This window comes from Durio zibethinus, chromosome 11, assembly GCF_047325235.1.
Source record: "Durio zibethinus cultivar Kanyao isolate XHJ-2024 chromosome 11, ASM4732523v1, whole genome shotgun sequence".
NCBI classification, from domain to species: domain Eukaryota; kingdom Viridiplantae; phylum Streptophyta; class Magnoliopsida; order Malvales; family Malvaceae; genus Durio; species Durio zibethinus.
The window spans coordinates 11,034,693-11,055,973 of record NC_143172.1 but is presented as its reverse complement, the minus strand read 5'-3'; the positions used below and the strand labels follow the sequence as shown (position 1 = coordinate 11,055,973).

Genomic DNA, 21,281 nt, shown 5'->3' with positions numbered 1-21,281 from the left:
ACACTTACTCTCTTCATAGAGGGGAGAAAGGGGGCCATACAAACATGCTCTAAAGAGCATAAGAGATTTTATAGATATGCTAATAGTAGACACTAAAGTGTTTGTAACGGGGACATATTTTTTAAACAAGCATATCTTACACCAAGGATCTACAAGTGCCAATGCTGGTCGAGGCATATGCTTGCACCAAGGCTTAGCATATGCTAATAATGTTTGAGGTAAGTGGTTATAACAAAGGCCAGAATGTGCCGATGGTGTTTGTGGTAACCACTCACACCAAGGGCCATCTTTTGTTGATGTTGATCGAAGCATGTGCTCGCACCAAGTCTAGATTGTGTCGACACTGATCAAGGCATGTGCCTATACCAATGGTGAGCATGTGTTGATGGTGGTTGAGGCAAGTGGCTATACCAAAGGCCAAATTATGTCGATGGTGGTCGAAGCAAGTGCTCGTACCAAAGGCTAGCTTGTGCCCAGGTGGTTGAGGTAGGTGGCCGTACCAAAGGCCAACCTGTGTTGATGATGGTTGAGGCATGTGCCCACACCATACGCCAACATGTACTGATCATCAACCCTATGACATTTGGCTACCTTAAGAGAGTCATAGTTACACCCTCCATTTACCTATGCTTGGTTGAATTTCTTCACTTTGACATTCAAAGCACTGGGCAAAAATCACATTGTGTGAGCATCTACAGGGGCCATTGCAATGCTTTGTTTTAATTAAATAGTTGTATTCCCCTTGCTTGTACCAATTTTGAGTTGACTATTCATTGTTTGAGGGAGCCATTCCTAGTTTGTGCCATAGTCATTATGTGGTGACCTATTCACATTACAGGAGCAACTCAAGTATTGCACCAATAGTCAAGGGTTTGGGACAGGGACCATCGTGCCTAGTCTCCAGAGCCAATCCTTTTTTAGAGGTTATAGATCTATTTTATTGATTTCTATTGCCTACATTATTCCATAGACCAAAGGTTATTCACCTTGAAGACTTGATACGATTATGAGTACAACTGGGCATGGATAGCACTCAGTCTTCTGGCCATTGGACTTATCCTCTGGCTAGGCTATTTCTAAGGTGTGCAAGCTATTAAACAAAAAAGATAACTTTTTTTGAGGCCCTTGTCGACATCTTCAGACTCCCTAACATTATCATCAGTTGTCATGTCCTAACTCATGAATTTTAACCCGATTCTATTTTAAAGCTTGTACTGGTTGTGCTATCGAATATGATTCCCCAGTAACTAACCCATGTGCAATTGCCATTCACATGGAACCTTTCTTCTCTTCGACCTTCAAAGTTCTCATTTGAATATTTGCTACTACCACCAAGATCTGCACCGATAATCACTCTATCTGAGCTTGTGCCTTGAGTTTTATGATGACTGCCATGCCCTCCTACTCATTGAGGCTTGGCCCTTCCCTCGATAGTCAAGTATAGGTTGCGCACTTAAATGCCATCCATTTTTAGGGTTGGTTGATTCAACAGGTGAGGTGTTACACATTCCTTAGTGGATTTCAACTTCTATGACCACCCTCCTACTGTCTTAATAAACTAACACCCTTTATGGGTTCTAGGTTAGCACGCATTTGGGCACCATAACCCAGCTTTTGGTTTATCCTGCATTGCTAGTTTTGCTTACCAAAAATGGCCCACTTTGAGCTCTCGATTCCATGCCATGGCTCGAGGAAACAGCCACATCATCCTACCTATTTAAAGATTAAGAATAGGTTGAAGGGATTGCACCCTCAATGCCTCTAATCATTATCTTTACTCAATAGAACTCACTAATGGTCTAGCTATCCTGAAGGAAATTTTAGAGGGAACTAGCTACTAGATGGTTCGATTAGTCTTTTGCCCCTATACCTAAGTCAGATGAACAATTTGCACGTTAGTATTGATATAGGCCTCCACCAGAGTTTTCTCTAGTTTTACCTCGCTCAAGCATAGTTCACCATTTTTTAGGTCCCGAAAGGCATGCTCACACTTGAACCCTTTTCTAAAAGTCAAGGTCAGTTAGCAGTGCATTTTTGAGGAATCCCACCAATCAACTTCCTTGCACCTTATGGGTTTTCTAGCTCGTTTACTCGTACACGTGTCAGACTCCATGGTCCATGTTTCAAGATGGGCCAGACGGGGAGCCTACAGGTCGAAGCTGAGAGCATGTCGATTCTAAGGCAAGCTAAGATAATGCACGGTACATTCCATGATTGTAGAGATGACGTCTCCATGGGTATATCAAAAGCCCGAGCTTGGGTTACCATCGCAAGCCGTATCAATCCATGCCCCGAGCTGATTAGTGGATTGGCTTTCGTCATTCCACATCTGACCAGGGTGCATCATCAGCCCCATCCACTTCCCTCATGATAATTTCAAGCACTCTTTGAATCTTTGAAAGTCTTTTTCATCTTTATCTGATGGAACTTGTTCACTATCAGTCCCTCTCTCACCTGTATTCAACCTTAGACCTAATTTACCACCCGATTAGGGTTGCTTCCCAAACAACTCAACTCACAGATAGTGCCTCATGGTGTGATAAGGTCCAGGCATAATGGGGCTCTCACCCTCTATGGTGCCCCTTTTTAGGGGACTTAGGCCCAGTCCATTATTGAAGACTCTTCTTTAGATTACGAATCAGGCACCAAGGGCACCCAATTCTCAAGCTGGGCTTTTATCGATTTGCTAGCTATTACTAGAGGAATCCTGGTAAGTTTCTTTCCTTTGCTTATTGATATGCTTAAACTTAGTAAGTGATCCCACTTGCCTGAGGTCATGATGCAAGCATCGATCGAGTGATGCAAGGGGTCTGATAGGATTTGACTAGACAACGAGCGCCCGTTACCATAGGCAAGGTGCACCAGAGCTTTACCATTAACAATCACGGTGCTATCATTGCCAATGACTCATTTTTGGGCCAACCATGATTGATGAGATCCTAGGGAGCCATCTTTTGCCCTTTCACTTAGAGCTTGATAAGTGGGGGGTTAGAGGGGTTGGTGATGCATAGCTAACACCTAGGTGGGCACGCCCTTGGCCTAGTGGCTTGGGGCACAATTTGCCTTAAAAACTCAATGGTTCATGGGATTCTACAATTCACATTGAGTATAGCATTTTGCTACATTCTTTATCGATGGAAGAGTTGAGATGTCTATTACTGAGAGTCATTTTGGTTTTTCATGACAAACGGACTCAAGGTACCACCCTTGCATGCACTACAAATGAGATGGCAATGGCACATGCACTTTTTTTCATTTTGATTCCTTGGCATGACTTACGATGGAAGTTCATTATTTGACTATAGGTGACAATATTGATTGTTTAATGAAGTAACCATTGTGCCTGCCAAAGGTCGAAAGGGGCTCAAGGCTTTGAGGCAGCCTCGCCCACTCAATGTTTTGTTAACACATTCATGGGTCATTTGTTGAGCAGGTTTTGACAATAATCCTTCCATAGGTTCACCTATGAAACCTTGCTATGATTTTCCTTCCTCTAAATGATAAGGTTCAGTAGACTTCTCGCTCTTAGTACGAATTTCTTATTGAAGACCAACAATTGCAATGATATTTCCCCATCACAATGAAATTTCAAAGATTACTCGGGCTTGTTAACCAAGGCTATAAACTCATTGAATACATCAGTGTAGGGTGCATGCAACCTAGAACATTAAAAGGCATCACAGACCTATTATTACCTCAAACTCCCTTGGCCTAAGTGGCTATAGTCCCTCTATAAAGCTAGCCATGAAGGATCACCTTTACATAGCTAGTTAGCAGGCTAAGGCCTCGTTCATTAATAGAATTAACTAGACAAAGTGCTTCACCAACTAAGAATAGCCATGTGCCACCTCCTATAAAATCAAGAAAGAGCTCTTAGCCTATCAATCCTTACTATGTCTAGACTTGGTAAGTTTCCCCATGTTGAGTCAAATTAAGCTACAAGCTCCACTCCTAGTGGTGCCTTTCCATCAATTCCTTTAAGTTTAAGCCTTGTGACCATACACCCTTTGGAACCCAAATACTTTGATTTCTCATAAGGTGTCAGTGAAGTTTGAAAATGTAACATCTGCCAATCTTAGGTTGGCACATTTATGGTTGAGACTAAGATAATATCTGATTGTCTTTATTTTTTATTAATGAAAACATCATTGGTAAATGGTTTTATAGTTGTTCGTCTATCATAAATCTAAGAATTTCGTCTCTAACTATGAAATATGAATGCCCCGATTGTCATTATTAATTATTACTCCTATCTTAAGGGCCAACATAATAGGACCAAAATCCTATAATGTTATCCTATGCTAATGTATGCAAGCGTAGGCTTGCTTTAAGCACTCTAAGTTCTTTAAAGTAATGTATCAAAGGAATGACCTAGCCAGTTAAAGCCAAGAGTGTATCACTAATATTAAAGATGAATAGATCAATGTTGACCATAAGGTAGATCGGATGACCTAACCCTAGTTTCAACTACAAGCTTTTTAACTGTAACAACTTAAATATAACTATTAAAGCTAGAATTACCATGGCTGCTAGCACCAAACTTGCTTTCAATGGATGCTTGTTAAGGGATTTAGATTGTACTCATTCCAATTACCAAACTCATAGAGCTTGGCATTGTTATTTATTGTCACTACCTCCCCATGTCAAGATTAGGTAATTTGTGCGCCTATTACCTTAATTGGATGTGGTAATTGTTTCTTAAGCTCTCTTACCATATTCAAACCCTAATTCTCCTTCGCCCATCACCACCATAGTATGCCACTATCCTGCCACCAAAAGTTGATAGGGCAAGATTTTGAATGATGCATCATCGACACAAAGGTCATGTGATCCATTAAGTTATTATGAACCAATAAAGTAACAGGCAAAGCCCGCATTGACCTTTAACTAATAAATGCTTCCCTTCAAGAAGTTAGGGTTTGTTGCACATATTAGCTCTAGAATTACAATGGTTATCCGAGTAGTAGATACCATCAAACAAACTATAACTAATTTAATGAGCCATTCACAATTTCATAGTCTGAATTAGTCCATATTTACACATGTATGGCTTAATCTTTGTGACAAGCATATGACTACTAGTAAGATCAACCAGGTAGCATTCCTTTGAGATGTTGGCACTACATGGGCCTCAATACATGGACAGAGTGACTGAGAGAACCAACACAAAGCACAAGCATCATTTGTGTCAAGCACATAAAATGCTTAGCATTGGACGAACAAGGGTCAAGAGCCTATGCCCACAAAATGTTTTTACATTTGAGAGCACAATCAAACACCAATGCACCAATACAGCCATGGAGGTTTAGGTGGCATACTTGGGACACAGGGCATGATTGGGTTCTAACCCATAGCCTCTAAGGACACAAGATGGATGAAGGATGGCAAGACATCTATTTTTATCTATTTAGGTACATAGCATAAGATCTTGATTGTGCCTTCGGGGTATGATGACCACATAAGGAGAGATTAAAGAGGATGATAGGTAACAATTTGATGCAGTGAGCATGGAGCTTGCCAACAAGCACAACCTTAGCTCTACTCATATGCCCATTACGTACAAGTGGTAGTATCCATGCACACCGATCCATAACCCACCTAATTGATCACTCGATGAGTGAGTGGAGGAAATGATGTACGAGGTCACACCACAATCACTTGGCATGGGAAAAACACAAGCAAGGGCTATGAGACTACCTCTACCATCAAATAGGTAACAATGACATGACCCCACCAATGCTTTGTCTAGCTAAGGCCACACACATAAACTTTACTATAAACTTTACTATCACTGCCCTAAAAGGACATTTCCTAATTTAAGAACTTGTTCCTAGGGTTTTGGGTAGCATTAGCTATATGCACAGGCTTGGCTAGGCTATAGTATTTTTGCGGTCAACAAAAAGGGATGACAAGACTGCCAAATACCTAAGATACTTGGCAAGACTAAGCTTGCGATCGTAGTTTTTGTTTACACCACTATAGGGAGCCATTGCCTAATTTAGGGACTTGGTCTGGGGTTTAGGGCAGCATCAACCATTGCACAGGCTTTAGCTCGATAAAGCTGAGCCCTTTCTCTACATACATACCAATCGATCGAGGCCATGGGTGCTTACAGGTCACAAGAGCAACCAATCATCGAGCAACATAGTTGAAAGGCATGTACAACCTGGATTTTAGACCAAGGATGTTGCATAGATCTACACAATGGTAGGGCCATCATGAACACCCACTCCTCCCATAAGGAGCAGAGAGGGGGCCCAGACAACCACCCTTTAAAAAGCATAAGAAATTTTACAAATTTTTTAGTAGTAGACATTAAAGTGTCTATAATGGGGACACTTTTTTAAAACAACCATATCCCACACCAAGGGTCCATAGGTACTGATGGTGGTCGAGGCATGTGCCCAAACTAAGGCCCAACAATTACCGATGATGTTCGAGGAAAGTGCTAGTAGTAAGGGCCAAAATGTGATAATGGTGTTCGACGCAACTATCCACTCCAAGGGCCATCTTTTACCGATGTTGATCGACACATATGCCCACACCAGGTCTAAATTATGTCAATGTTGACTAAGGCATGTGCTCGTACCAAGTGCCAGCATGTGTCGATGGTGGTCAAGGTAGGTGGCCATACTAAAAGCCAGCTTGTGTCGATGGTAGTCAAGGAAAGTTCTCATACCAAATTTGCCCACACCATGCTCTAGCATATGATGATAATGGTCACGGCCTTAACCCAAGTTTAATCATGGGCTACAATGCACATGCTAGGCTCGAGTATGTGCTGGTGCTACATTTTTTTCCTACGACACCAACGTTGGAGCATTACTGAATAACCTGATTGGTGGCATTGGTGGTTTCAATGATTGAGGGAGGGGTCTAAAAGGTGTATGCGTATGATGTGTAATGGGTACAAGTCTTTGGCCCTTATATTGGCCCCTATCCCCTAAGGAACCTTAGCAACTCACACTCACATAAAAAGTATAAGAGCTTTTACAAGTTTGCAACTAGTACCTATTCAAGTGTTTAAAATAGGGACATTTTTTTCAAATGTCCACAAAGTCTTCTACACATCAATTTTTTAGTTAAATCTTTTTGTGAATACCAACAAAAATACAAGGATCACGTATACCAAATTTTGGGGCTAAAACTCTTAAAAAAATTTTAAAAAATCTTGAATAGCAAAAAATTTTAAAAATTGTAAAAAATATAAAATATGTCATCTTGCCATGAAACTTCACATGAAGGCTTGAGGGACTGTTATATAAATTTACAAGCCATAAAAATGGCATTGGCTTGCTAGAAATATGAAAATATGCCTAAACCCACATACTGCCCAATTATAGTGCGTATGGTGCATAGCCCAAGCCTAGGATAACTGTGTGTGGTGTGCGGCCTAGCATATGTCGGTGGTGTTTGAGGGAATTGTCCACACCAAGGGCTAGAATGTGCCAATGGTGGTCAAAGCATGTGCCAAGACCAAGGGCTAATATGCCCCTATGATGGTAAAGGTGTCACAGTCCATGCACAAATCTTAAGCCAAGTGGGTTGAGAAATATAGCTTGTTCAATTTGGTGTAAGCAAAGGATCAGAAAGGATCAAGACCAAGGTCCTAAAGGCATTAAGAGGCTGGAGTGTATAGACTAGGGCTTAAGCAAAGGTGCAAAAGCATGGTGAGGTGAGCATTCTAGTGCCAAAAATAAGGATTATTCATTAGAAGGATCTAGAGCACCCTAAAATAATGGTGTAGATAGACAGGCATAGAAGGCTCTAGATTAGCTTGGAGATAGGCTAGGCATATGGGTGTAAAAGAGTCTATAAAAGCCTAAAGGTAGGCCAGGTGTGCAGTTATTGAAGGTTTCAAAAAGTCCAAGTACGAGAATAGTAAGGGTACTGTTGTGCCTAGACAAGGAAGGCTTTAGAAGGCCCTAGCTACATGTGTAGCAATGACTAGACAAGGAAGGTTCTAAAACCTACTAGGCATGAGACCTCAGTGGGAGCACCTGGACTCTTTTAGATTTGAGGCTTAGTAGGAAGCTTAGAATAAACTGGTGACCTAAAAAGTGTCTAAGGACTATGAAAAGGTCTAAAAGGCCTATGAGGGCTACACACTTAGATCAATAAGGGCCATGTGTGCCTAGAAGGGTCAAGTATAAAGGGCCCTCCCCCTAATTTATAAGAAGTTAGAAGCAACGAAAAGAATGTAAGAGGAACCAAGTCATAGACTTAGCCATACTTAGAGACTTGGGGATAGACATAGGAGTCATTGTAAGGACATTAAGCAATTGTATATAGCATTAATTAAATAAAAATTACAATTATTTTAACTCTTTTTCTAGCTTTCTTCTAAGCTCTTAAGAAGCTAATTGACTGCAAGGTATAAGTGTTTGGCATGGAGTAAAAAAAGAGGTTGACTTAGGTACATGGATGGTAGTTTCCAACCTAAGGCCACATGGGTGCTAGGCTTAAGCTCTCAGCCCTTTATAGTTGATATCAAAGCCAATTCCAACTAGAGTTGGTATCAAAGCAAGTTTCAACCATGATGAGATCATAACCTTTGTTACAAACTGGAATTGGTGTTAGTTTAGTGAATACAGGTAGCTTACATGCTAATGTGTAGCTTGTACTATTAACTTGCACTTGGGATTGCATGTTGTGGGCATTGTTGGTCATAGGTGTCAAAAATAGGGCACAAGGACATTTAAGTGCTCCTAAGGACGTGAAAGAGATCTTTAGTTCAAGCTTCTCATTTGTGGTTAAGTGCACGAGTGATGTGCATGAGAACGACCCACCCAAGCATAAGGAGAGAAAGGCTAGTTCAAAAGAGAGATGGTCATCCATGAAAGCCAGTTCGAGGCCACCAAATATCATATACAAGTGCTAGACTACATACAGAAGGAATCCAAGAAAGGGTAAAAGCTATGGGTAAGAGCTGAGTGAAGTGGTAGGGTACAAGACTTGAAACAAAAGTATTAGCATTGCTAAGTCAGTGCTTAAGGTTGAGTGCACTAAGTCTCCATAGCCTAAGGGTAAGGGTTAAGCCCACGGGTAAGGGCTTGAGTGGGTGAGATAAGAGTAGTAGTTTTTCAAGGGAAGAGGAGACCAATGAAGAACCGTAGTATTGAAAGGCGAGGGCCAAGGGTTCAGTCTAGGACAAAGGTATAGTGACCATGTCTTTTAACTGCTTCTTATGCTCAGGACAACATAAGGCCAGGGAACACCCATAGTAAAAGAAGCTCAAAGCCATTGTGAAGACTTAGAGAGAGTCCAATGGTAAGAGTCATGATGGTGATTAAGCTAATAGGAAGGGATCTTTCAAGCTTCTGATGAGGGCAAAGTGAATGTAGCTGCGAAGAGCTACCTATCGTAAAAATGGATGATTTGTCAAAGAATAGGTAATGGCCCAGATGTGAGCATTACATGCCGTGTGCACCCTAAAAGGCCCGTTGAATATGGGAAGAGGGTAAGGACCTCCTGGTGTAAAGGAAAGGGTAATGGCACTTTAAACATAAAGGCACTGTATGCTTTAACAACCCAAGATCATGGAAATCTACATGATGTGGATGCTACAAACATTGAAAGGCCCGTTGAGTGTGAAGAAAAAGTAATGGCACATCACCAGCTAAGGCACTACTTGCTTTAATAAACATTAGTTTCATGGGAGTCACATGGGATCACAATCAGAATAAGGGATGACTATGAAAATGTACCAAAAACCATCATGTGCCAAGGACCATTGGGATGAGAGTGGGACATTGATTTGGTATAAGTGTATGGTGAAAAAATGACATCCTTTAGCAATGAGAGCATTGCTAAAATAAATGGGGGAGAATGTCACAGTCTATGCATAAGTCTTAAGTCAAGTAGGTTGAGAAACATAGCTTGTTCGAGTTGGCACAGGAGAAAGATTGAGAAAGATCGAGACCAAGGTCCTGAAGGCAAATACATGGCCCGAGTGTGCATAGTAGGGCCTAGGCTAAGGTGCAAGAGCATGGAGAGGTGAACAACCTAGTGCCAAGAATGAGGACTACTCATTAGAAGAACCTACGTTGCCCCAAAAGAGTGGCATGGGTAGGTAGGCATAGAAGGCTCTAGATTACCCTGAAGATCGGCTAGGTGTCATGGTTAGGCCTTGGTGTGCCTTGCCCCTACCATGACTAACCCTAAGCTGAGTAGTGGATGAGGCCTTATGGTTTGGAGATTGGTCTTAGAACTACATCCAAGTAGTGTAAACCTAAGAACATGTTGCTGATAGTGGGTGTGAGCAATGTGAGCACTAGTCCTAAGATGCATGGGCAAGTGTGAGCCAGTGGATGAGCACCCAGGAGTCGGGTAGTTAGTTGAACGCTATCAATCAAAGCTATGTGTGGGCTCCCTCAAGTGGGTTAGTGGAGTGATGAGTGGAATGCCAAATTTGTGGTGGCCAAGAGACAAGTCACTTACCCCTAAGCTGTTTGAAGAAAAGCCCCAAGATGATTAGAGAGAAAAGTGTCCCTATTTACAATAATCTTATAGTTCCTAGTAGGATGGCTAGGAAATCTCTTACGCTTTTTATAAGGAGATGACTAGTGCTAGCTCTCTACCACCCCCTTGGCTATCGGGCAAGCAAGGGCTTGGCTAGTTTGAAATAAGCCACTCCTATGCATATGTAGTGTCTAGGTGGGTAAGCATCACTGGGTCACAAGTGTGGCATAATGTCTCCTCATTCATGGTAAACTCGGGGATAATGAGGGCTAATGGCCTTGTATTGCACCTTTGTGTTGAACCATAGGGTTAGGTAGTAGCATTCACTGTGCCCCTTAATTTTCCTTCCACGAGCCAAAAAGATCATGATATGGTGTTTGCGTAAGAAGGACACCATTAGGCCTAAAAGATTAATAGGCTCATAGGTAGACATCCTGCTGACCCCTATGGCCAATCAATAGAGGTGTGTTATAGCTAGGGTAGTACACCCAAGTCTCCAAAATGGGACGAGCATGATGTTGAATGTCCATCATGCATGTGAGTAGCCTAGACTAAGGTTAAGGGCTGAAGCCTTGAGATATGAGTTTCATGGGATGAGATGAGCCTAGTGTGGCTCTGAACTAGCTGTTAGCAGTATCTATGTTGTGCCTTCTGAATCTAGGCATAAGAGTTTGTGGATGATTCAGGTGGGCATGGTGTTGGGTTCTCACCATGCTAGAATGAGATAATAGTATGAGAATTAGGGCTATGTACCTTTATGAGCAAGGCCAGTTGGTGTTTAAGACCTTGATGCCTACGGGTAGAGATGGATTCTTGAGGTCACCCTAAAAATCATAGACTGATTATGATTATGGCAGTTGGGTTCCTCCCTACCAAGTTTGAGAATGTTGTGTGCGACCTTAATGGGATTTGAGCTAAGAAGGTCTCTTGAGTATACAAATTGAAGAATAAAAAATGATCTGTCCATGGAAAAGTAGACTTAAGAAAGGCTAACCTTGACTAAGAGCAGTTCTAGTGCCGCATGAATACATGATTTTAATCTAATGAATGTGTGGCCTATGAGGTGTGGTATCAGAGCCATGTTTGGCTTAGTGGTGAGACTAATGCGACCTCAAGTGTGGGCATGATAATGAGAAATCAAGGCAATGCTAAGCTCAAAAAGAGCTATCGAGATGTGATTATGATAATATGGCTATGTGGACTTGAGAATGAGGCATTGATGTGTGATGTGGGAAGTATTGGCCTAGGTGAAAGGCCTTCAAGTGGACTTTTAGATGCCAAACGAATGAGCACAGGAGTCCAACCTCACCTAGTGAAAGGTGTTGGTGCATGCAGCATGTGATGCCTTTACAGTGGGGAAAATCATGTTAAGACTAAAATAGAAATGGAGCATACACCATGAAATAGTGTTGAGTAAGGCCATGAGGGCTGAAGTGAGTTTTGTCTTGAGGAACATGAGTCATGTGTATTGAGATTAATTACTAACATGTGCACTTGTTGTGTGGTGTAGGTGCCCTAGTAGGGGCATGAACTAAGTATTTTTTGTTTCCAAGCATGGAGCCATTCTATGATGGTAGATGAGTTTGAGTTGGCCAAGGATTAAAGCCATGAATTGTGATATTTAGTGGACCATAAGTTCTTGTGGTCAGAGAATTACAAGATTATGCTGATCAGTGGACCCTACTTTATGTTGGCTGAGAGAAAAAGCTTTATTAGATGTGATGGTCAGTGGACCACAATAGTGTGCAGTTTAGTGTGATAAGTATGTAAGAATTGGTTAGTTGACAAGACCTTAAGTTGTGTTGTCAGAGGATTGTTTGAGTTGAGTAAGTCAATGGTATAGGCATTAGAGCCACATTCAGTTAGCAGACTAGATGAGTTTGGGCAAGGTAGAATTAAGTTGATTGGGTTGGCCTTGAGTCTAAGTAGGTCAATGGACCTTGAGTATCAAGTGGGTTGGTGAACCTTGAGATTAAGCAGTTAGTAAACAATGTGATCAAGTGGATCGGTGGATCTTTGAGCATTGTGTGGGCTTTTGTTGCCCTTTGTGATATGTTGAGTCAAGGCAGACAAGATGTGGAACCTTTATGGAGACATGGTTGCATGCAAAACCAAGTGAGATTGAGTAAAAATAAGGGAGACTTGTGATTCCCTATGGAATTGAGCCACAGCAATGAAGCCTATGAGTTTATGAAGCATGAGTTGAGTTTGAGATAGCGAGGATTAAGGTGCCATTATGAGGGTAGTTTGCTAAAGGGCCACACCTAGAGAGATGACCTTGTACAGGCCAAGAGGACCTAAATTGTGAGATGATCGAAGTGTTTGAATGCCACCATGCTAGTCTATTGTGATTGGTGCCACATGAGTACGATTGACCTAAGCACCACATCTAAAGGGGGGCATCAAAGAGTCAAAGCCATAGGCGTGTAATTGGTTTGATGGATCACCCCCAATGAGGTGACCAATGTCTAGCAAAGCAAGTTGTCATTTATTTGACGAAAGGTCATGATTAATGAAAGTACCTTGCGGTCGTAAGATGATATGATCATGGGGGAAGTAGTGCACTTACATTTATTGAGCAATAGTTTAAGTCTAGTGGTCAAATGTGAAGATAGCACGGAGATGCAGTGAAGCTAAAAGGATCCCTCTACATTGGCAATGAATGAGTACTATTGGCGATGCCTTATTAGACAAGGTCACAACTCAATCCTTGAGGGCATAAGTGAGGAACATATGAGAAAATGTCAACTATGTGCAACAAGAGAGTTAGGTGTGGTCTTGGGGTCAATGAGGGCATCGACATAGTAACTGGGGATGGTCAGGCCTTGGTGTGCCTTAGTCCTAGCATGACTAACACTAAGTTAAGCAGCAAACAAGGCCTTATGGTCATGATAGTGGTCCTAGAGCTGTGCATGGGTAGTGTAAGCTTAGGAATAGGTTATGGATAGTGTGTGCAAGCAATATGAGCCCTAGCCACAAGATACTTGAGCAAGTGTGAGCCAATGGGTGGGCACCCTAGAGCTAGGTACCCAATCATGTGCTATCGATCAAAGCTATGTGTAGACACCCTCGAGTGGGTTGGTGGAGCAATGAATTGAATGTCAGAATTGTGGTGACCAAGAAACAAGTAATCGAGCCCTGAATTGGTTAAAGAAAGGCCTTGGATGGTTAGGGAGACAAGTGTCCCCATTTTAGATAGTCTTATGATTCCTGGTAGGATGGCTGGGAAATTTCTTATGCTCTTTATACCGGATGACTAGTGTCAACTCTCCACCACCTCTTGTCTAGAGTAAAGGTAGGGGCTACTCCTAGGCACTGGTGTCTAGGTGGGTGGGCATCATGAAGTCATGTGTGTGGCATAATGTTTCCTTAGGTCATGGTAAACCTGGGGATGTTAAGGCTAGCAAGCCTCATATCGTGCCTTTGTGTTTAACCCTAAGGTTAGGTGAAAGCATTCACTATGCCCCTCGATTTTTTCTCCTTGAGCCAAAAGGATCATAAGATGGTGTTTATGAAGAAAAGACACTAACAAGCCAGAGACATGAGTGGGCTAGCAGGTAGGTACATTGTTGACCCTTGTGGCCAATCAATAGAGGTGTGCTACAACTAGAGTAGCACACCCGAGTCCTTGAGGTGGGATGGACATGATGTTGACTATCCATCATGCATGTGGGTAGCCTAGAATGTGGCTAAGGGTTGAGGCCCTGAGATATGAGTATCATGGGATGAGATAAGCTTAGTGCGGCTCTGAACTGGCTTTTAATTAGCATCTATGTTGTGCTTTCGGGATCTAGGCACGAGAACTTACGAATGATCCAGAGGAGTAGGGTGTTGGGTTTCACTATTCTAAAATGGGATAATCATATGAAAATTACAGCTATGTGCCCCTATGAGCAAGGTGGGTCAGCGCTCGGCACGATGTTTGGGACCTTGATGCCTATGGGCAAAGATGGATGCTTGACACCACCCTGAGAATCATAGGCTGATTATGATTATGGGAGTTAGGTTTCTCCTTACTAGTTTGAGAATGTTGTGTGTGACTCTACGGGGTTCAAGGTAAGAAGGGCTCTTAAGTATACTACTTGAAGGATCAAAAGTGACCTATCCATGGAGAAATGGACTTCAAAAAGGCTGACCTTGACTAAGAGTAATCTTAGTGTTGCATGAATGTGAGGTTTTAGTCTAAGGAACATACGACCCATGACACCAGGCATGTAGGTGCAAAAGAGTCTAGAGAAACCTAGAGGTAGGCTAGTGTATGGGCACTAAAGGTTCCAAAAATAGTAGCAAGTATTATAGTGCCTAGACAAGAAAGGCTCTAGAAGGCCCTAGCTACGTGCATAGCAGCGACCAGACGAGGAAGGTTCTATAACCCACTAGGTATGGGCACTCAATGGGATTACCAAACTTTTCCAAACTTGAGGCTCAGTTAGGATCATGGAACAAGCTGGATTCTACAAAGGCCTTAGCCAACCTAGGTAGTGTCTATGGACCATAAAATGGTTTAGAAGGCCTATGAGGGCCACTGACTTGGATCAATAAGGACCATATGTGCTGGGGAGGCTCAACTATAAATAAGGGCCCTCCCCCTCATTTGTAAAAAGTTAAAAGCAACAAGAAGAAAGTAAGAGGAGCCAAGTCATAGACTTGGCCATACATAGAGACTTAGGGATAGACATAGGATTCATTATAAGGAAATTAAGCAATTGTATATAGAATCAGCTAAATAGAAATTACAATTGATTTAACTCTTTTTCCTAGCTTTCTCTTAAGCTCCTAGGGAGCCAAATGACTACATAGCACAAATGTTTGGCACATAATCCAAAAAGAGGCTAACTTAGGCACATGGATAATTGTTTCCAGCTTAAAGTCACATGGATGCTAGGCTTAAGCTCCCAGCTCGTGATAGAGGCAAGTGCGTGTGTCATAGTTTCATAAGCTGGTCTAGGCCCAGGGGTTTTCTCCAAGTCAAGAAGCAGTTTCAGTTCTAGCAGGATAGAGTCAAGGCAAGTGTAAATGCCATAGTCTACAGGTAGGTCCAAACCAAAGGGTTCTTTCTAAGTCTAATAGTTGTTCTAGTTCTAGTGAGATAAAGTCTAACAGCCAAGGGGACCAAGTCTTGAGGCATACTGGAAGTTCATGTCATAGGGAACTAGCCCAAAAAAATGGTATGGGCATCAAGACTCTAGAGGCTTAGGCTTAATATTCAGGTTCAGTAAAATTAAGCCAAGCTAAGGTGCAGGCACTGGTGAGCATTATAGGAATTTACAATCCATAAAAAATGGCATTAGCATGATAAAAATATGAAGATGTGCATGAACCCACCTACTAGCCAATCATGGTTGGCTAATGAGTGGCTCGAGCCCAAGATACCCATGCTTGGTGCACAGCCCAGCACGTGCTAAATGTCATCAAAACATGTGCCGAGACTAAGGGCCAATATGTCCCAATGGCAGTCAAGGCATATGCATGTGTCATAGTCCACAAGTTGGTCCTGGCCTAGGGGTTCTCTCTGATTCAAGAAGTAGTTCCAGTTCTAGTAGGATAAAGTCTGACAGCTAAGGGGACTAGACCTTGAGGCATACTAGAGGTATAGGTTGTCAGGACTAGCCTAAAATAGTGGTATGGGTAGTGATCAAGACTCCAACGGCTTACGCACAGTGTTCAAGTTTGGAAGAACTAAGCCTAGCCCAGGTGTGGATGCTAGTGACTGTTAAATGAATTTGCAAGCCATAAAAATGGCATTGGCATGGCAGAAATATGAAGATGTGCTTGAACCCACCTAATGCCTAGTCATGGTGTGCATGGTCTACATCCCGAGCCTAGGATACTTATGTTTAGTGTGCAACCCAGCATATACTAATGGTGTTTGAGGGAACTACTTGCACAAAGGGCCAGCATGTGTCGATGGTGGTCAAAGCATATGTCGAGACCAAGGGCCAACATGTCTCGATGGTGGTTGAGGCATGTGCATGTGTCACGGTCCACAAATTGGTCCAAGCCTAGGGGTTCTCATTGAGTTGAGGGACAGTTCTAGTTCTAGCGAGACAATGTGAAGGCATGTGCATGTGTTACAGTTTGCAAGTTGGCACAGTTTGCAACCTGGCCCAGGCTCAAAGGTTCTCTTCAAGCTGAGAAGCAATTCTAGTTCTAGTAGGACAAGGTCTGAATGTTAGGAGGACCATGCCTTGAGGCCAACTGGAGGCCCAAGTCATGGGGAACTAGCCTAAAACTGTGGTATAGGCAGTGATCAAGACTCTAAGGGTTCAGGCATGGTGTTTATGGTAGTTCCTTCAAACACCATCAGTATATGCTGGGTTGCACACTAAGCATAAGTATCCTAGGCTTGGGATGCAGGCCATGCACACCATGACTGGGCATTAGGTGGGTTCAGGCACATCTTCATATTTCTATCGTGCCAATGCCATTTTTATGGCTTGCAAATTCATTTCACACTCACTAGCACCCGCACCTGGGCTAGGCTTAGCTCTTCCAAACTTGAACACTGTACCTAAGCCGTTGGAGTCTTGATCACTACCCATACCACTATTTTATGCTAGTCTTGACAACTTATACCTTTAGTATGCCTCAAGGTCTAGTCGCCTTGGCTATCAGACTTTATCCCACTAGAACTGGAACTGCTTCTTGAATCAGAGATAACCCCCAGGCCAGACTAACTTGTGGACTGTGACACATGCATATGCCTTGACTGCCTTTAGGACATATTGGCCCTTAGTCTTGGCACATGTTTCGACGACATTTAGCACGTGCTGGGCTGTGCACCAAGCATGGGTATCTTGGGCTCGAGCCACTCACTAGACCTACCATGATTGGGCAGTAGGTGGGTTCATGAACATCTTCATATTTTTATCGTGCTAATGCCATTTTTTATGGCTTGTAAATTCCTATAACGCTCACCAGTGCCTGCACCTTAGCCTGGCTTAATTCTACTAAACCTGAATATTAGGCCTAAGCCTCTAGAGTCTTGATGCCCATACCACTATTTTGGGCTAGTTCCCCATGACATGAACTTCCAGTATGCCTCAAGACTTAGTCCTCTTGGCTGTTAGACTCTGTCTCACTAGAACTAGAACAACTCCTAGACTTAGAGAGAATCCTTGGGCTTGGACCTACTTGTAGACTATGACACTTGCACTTACCTTGACTCTATCCTGTTAGAACTGAAATTGCTCCTTGACTTGGAGAGAACCCCTGGGCCTAGACCAACTTATGAAACTATGACACACGCACTTGCCTCTATCACGAGCTGGGAGCTTAAACCTAGCATCCATGTGCCTTTAAGCTGGAAACAATTGTCCATGTGCCTAAGTTAGCCTCTTTTTGGATTATGTGCCAAACATTTGTGCTATGTAGTCATTTGTCTCCCTATGAGCTTAGGAGAAAGCTAGGAAGGAGAGTTAAATCAATTGTAATTTCTATTTAGTTGATGCTATATACAATTGCTCATCGTCCTTATAATGAATCCTATGACTATCCCCAAGTCTCTACGTATGGCCATCGACACATGCCCTGAGCATTATTTGCTACCAATGACGATCGAAAGGCAAACAAGCACCTTGGGTGGAAGGGTTACGATATACATGCCATAGCATCTACCAAAGAAATGTTTGAAGCATCAACCTACAAGAAGTGCCGATAGCTACCAAAAAGGTGTCTGAGGCAACAACCAGCCCTAAGGGCCTACTTATGCCAATGGTGGTTGAGGTAAGTACCTGTGTCACAGGCTCTGACCTTAGACTCAAAATCCATGCGACCTTAGGCTTGAAATCTCCTCTTTGATGCCTAAGTCAGCCTAAAACACAAGCGTACTGGCACTAGAACAATGGGAAGGGTTGATTACGCAAGTTAAAGAGAAACAGGATAACAAGGTAGAATGCTAGAATATGCTCTGTATTCACTGAAACAGAAGTGTTTAATGGTGTACAAATGAAGGTGGAGCAGCCATTTATTATAGTTGAGGCTCCAGCTACACTTAATGGTAATATCCCTAGAATAAAGGCTAAAATCATGGGATTACACAGATTACAATCAATCAGGATTCTAACTCCTGATTTCTAGGGTCAACCAAATCTGCGAGGAGGCTCCTGCTGATCCTGCAAGCTTTCAAAAGCTTAACTTGTGTATCTAGCACCTTGGGCCTTTCTGGATGTGGTACAGGCAACTTGCGTGCCAGGCCTTGGCCTCATAGGTTGGCTTGCAAGCTAGGCGGGCGTTCTGACCTTGTCTCTTAGGCCTTGCCCGTAAATACCCGCCAGCGCGCTTGGTGTGTAGGCCTCAACCTCTGGCTCGCGTGCTGGTGCGTCTGATGTGCTTGTGCGCCTACCCAGGGTGTTACATTCTCCCCCACTTGATTGTACAATGCCTTTGTTATATCTTCTGCATGGTACTGCCTAATCTGGTCCCCGAACTGACATAAGTCCTCTACTGGTTCCCAGCTCACCTCACTATCTAAAAGTCCCTTCCAGCGCACCAAGTACTCTTGTCTTGGTTGGTAGTTCTTTTGTCTCACCTCTCGATCAGCTATGATGCTGTGAACCTCCTTCTCATATGAGGCCTTTGCTCCTAAAGGCGTAAGCTTTGACTTTGCTCGTCCTGGATCTCCCTCATCCTCATGGAATGGCTTAAGCATGCTTACAATGAACACCGGGTGTACCCTCGGCTTGGGTGGCATATCTAGCTTGTAGGCAACCTTGCCTACCCTCTTGACTACTCAGAAAGGTCCCTCATACCTCTGGACTAGGCCTTTGTACAGCCCCCTGTGGCGCACAATGGGATGCAGCTTCACCAACACCAAGTCTCCAACCTGGAACTGCACGTCCCGCCTATTCTAGTCTGCCCACTTCTTCGACCTCTTTGCCGCCTTGTGTAGATAGACTCTAGCCAAGTCAGTTTGCTCCTGCCATCCCTTGGCAAACTTGTATGCTATTGGATTCGGCCCTGTATAACCTATAGCAATCGAACCGGGTGTTAATGGTTGCTGCCCTGTCATAACCTCAAATGGGCTCTGGTTCGTTGCCTCGCTTCTTTGCAAGTTGTAGGAAAATTGTGCAACATCTAGCAGCTTTGGCCAATCCCTTTGTGTGGCACTCACATAGTGCCTGAGGTAGACCTCTAATAGTCCATTCACACGTTCTGTCTGCCCATCGGTCTATGGATGCATGCTGGTGGAAAAGTTCAAGTCTAACCCCAACAGCTTAAACAACTCAGTCCAAAACCTGCCCGTGAAACGTCCGTCCCGATCACTAACAATGGTCTTCAGCACTCTCCAGTACTTAACCATGTTCGTCAGGAACAATCAAGCTACTTCCTCAACTGTGCACTCCTTGGTTGCTGGAATGAAGATTCCATACTTGGAAAACCTGTCCACCACTACCATGATGCTTCCAAACCCTTCTGTCTTGGGTAGACCGACTATAAAGTCTAGAGAACACTCTCCCATGGTCGCTCTAGCATTGGCGATGGCTCCAAGAGACCGCCTGGTTTCTTGAGCTCCACCTTGTCCTGTTGGCACACAAGACAAGTCTTCATATAGGCCTCCACATCATCCCTCATGTGTGGCCAGTAGTGTCGGTCCTTAATCAATGCCAAGGTATGGCTCACTCTTGGGTGTCCAGCCCACCTTGAATCATGGCACTCTTGCAAAACTTCCTTGCAAAGCTTTCCATGCTGCGATACAAATAGTCTACTACCCCTGGTGTACAACAAACCATCCTGCACCCAAAATCGCCTAGTCTTTCCTTGTTGGCATACTTCATAAGAGCCTTGGCTGTAGGATCATGCACAAGTCCCTCATTGATGCATGGCACCAGTGACCCTTCTGTTTGGCTAATGGCAATAAGGTTAGCCTTCCTGCTCAGGGCGTCTACCACCAGGTTCACCTGCCCCAGCTTGTACTCCATCTGGAAATCAAATTCCGTAAGAAAATCTTGCCATCTCTTCTGCTTAGGGGATAGCTTCTTCTGCATCTGAAAGTAACCGGTTGCCACATTGTCCATCCTAACCATGAACTTTGACCCCAATAGGTAATGGAGTCAAGTGCACAAGCAGTGCACCACTGCAGTCATCTTCTTATCTTAGACCGTGTACTTGCGTTTAGTCTCATTCAGCTTTCTGCTCTCGAACGTGATTGGATGTCCCTCCTGCATTAACATGCCCCCTATGGCAAAGTCTGATGCATCCGTATGCACCTCAAATAGCTTGGCATGGTCTGGCAAGGCCAAGACTGGCTCCTCGATCATAGCCTACTTCAACCTGTCAAAGGCTTCTTGGCACCCTGCACTCCATTCCCATGCTCTCCCTTTCTTGAGCAAGTCAGTCAATGGCATGGCTACTACTGAGTGACTTTTGATGAAGCACCTATAGTAGTTAACCAGCCCAAGGAATGATCTCAACTCAGTGACCTTGGCTGGCAGTTGCCACTCCAGGATGGCATGCACCTGGCCTTCATCCATGCATATCCTGCCACCTCCCACTATGTGGCCTAGGAATGGGATCTCCTGTTGGGTGAATGAGCGTTTCTCCCTCTTGACAAACAGCTTGTGTGCCCGCAACACTGCGAACACCTATCTCAAGTGGTCTACATGCTCTCCTAAATTCTGGCTATAGATCACAATGTCATCCAAATAAACCACAACAAACCAATCAAGGAATGACTGAAGTACCTTGTTCATAAGGGTGCAAAATGTTGTTGGGGCATTCGTGAGTCCAAATGGCATCACCAAGAACTCATACGAACTATATCGAGTGCCACATGCTATCTTTGGCTCATCTCCCTCCGCGATCCTGACTTGGTAGTAGCT

General features: G+C 43.4%; 3 pseudogenes; all 3 read right to left on the bottom strand.

Moving 5' to 3' along the window:
• Positions 1-969: 969 nt before the first annotated feature.
• On the bottom strand, positions 970-2,755 carry LOC149516090 (25S ribosomal RNA; annotated as a pseudogene).
• Positions 2,756-3,012: 257 nt separating this feature from the next.
• Positions 3,013-3,167, bottom strand: LOC149516089 (5.8S ribosomal RNA; annotated as a pseudogene).
• A 273-nt stretch (positions 3,168-3,440) lies between these two features.
• Positions 3,441-5,098, bottom strand: LOC149516088 (18S ribosomal RNA; annotated as a pseudogene).
• Between the last annotated feature and the right edge of the window lie 16,183 nt (positions 5,099-21,281).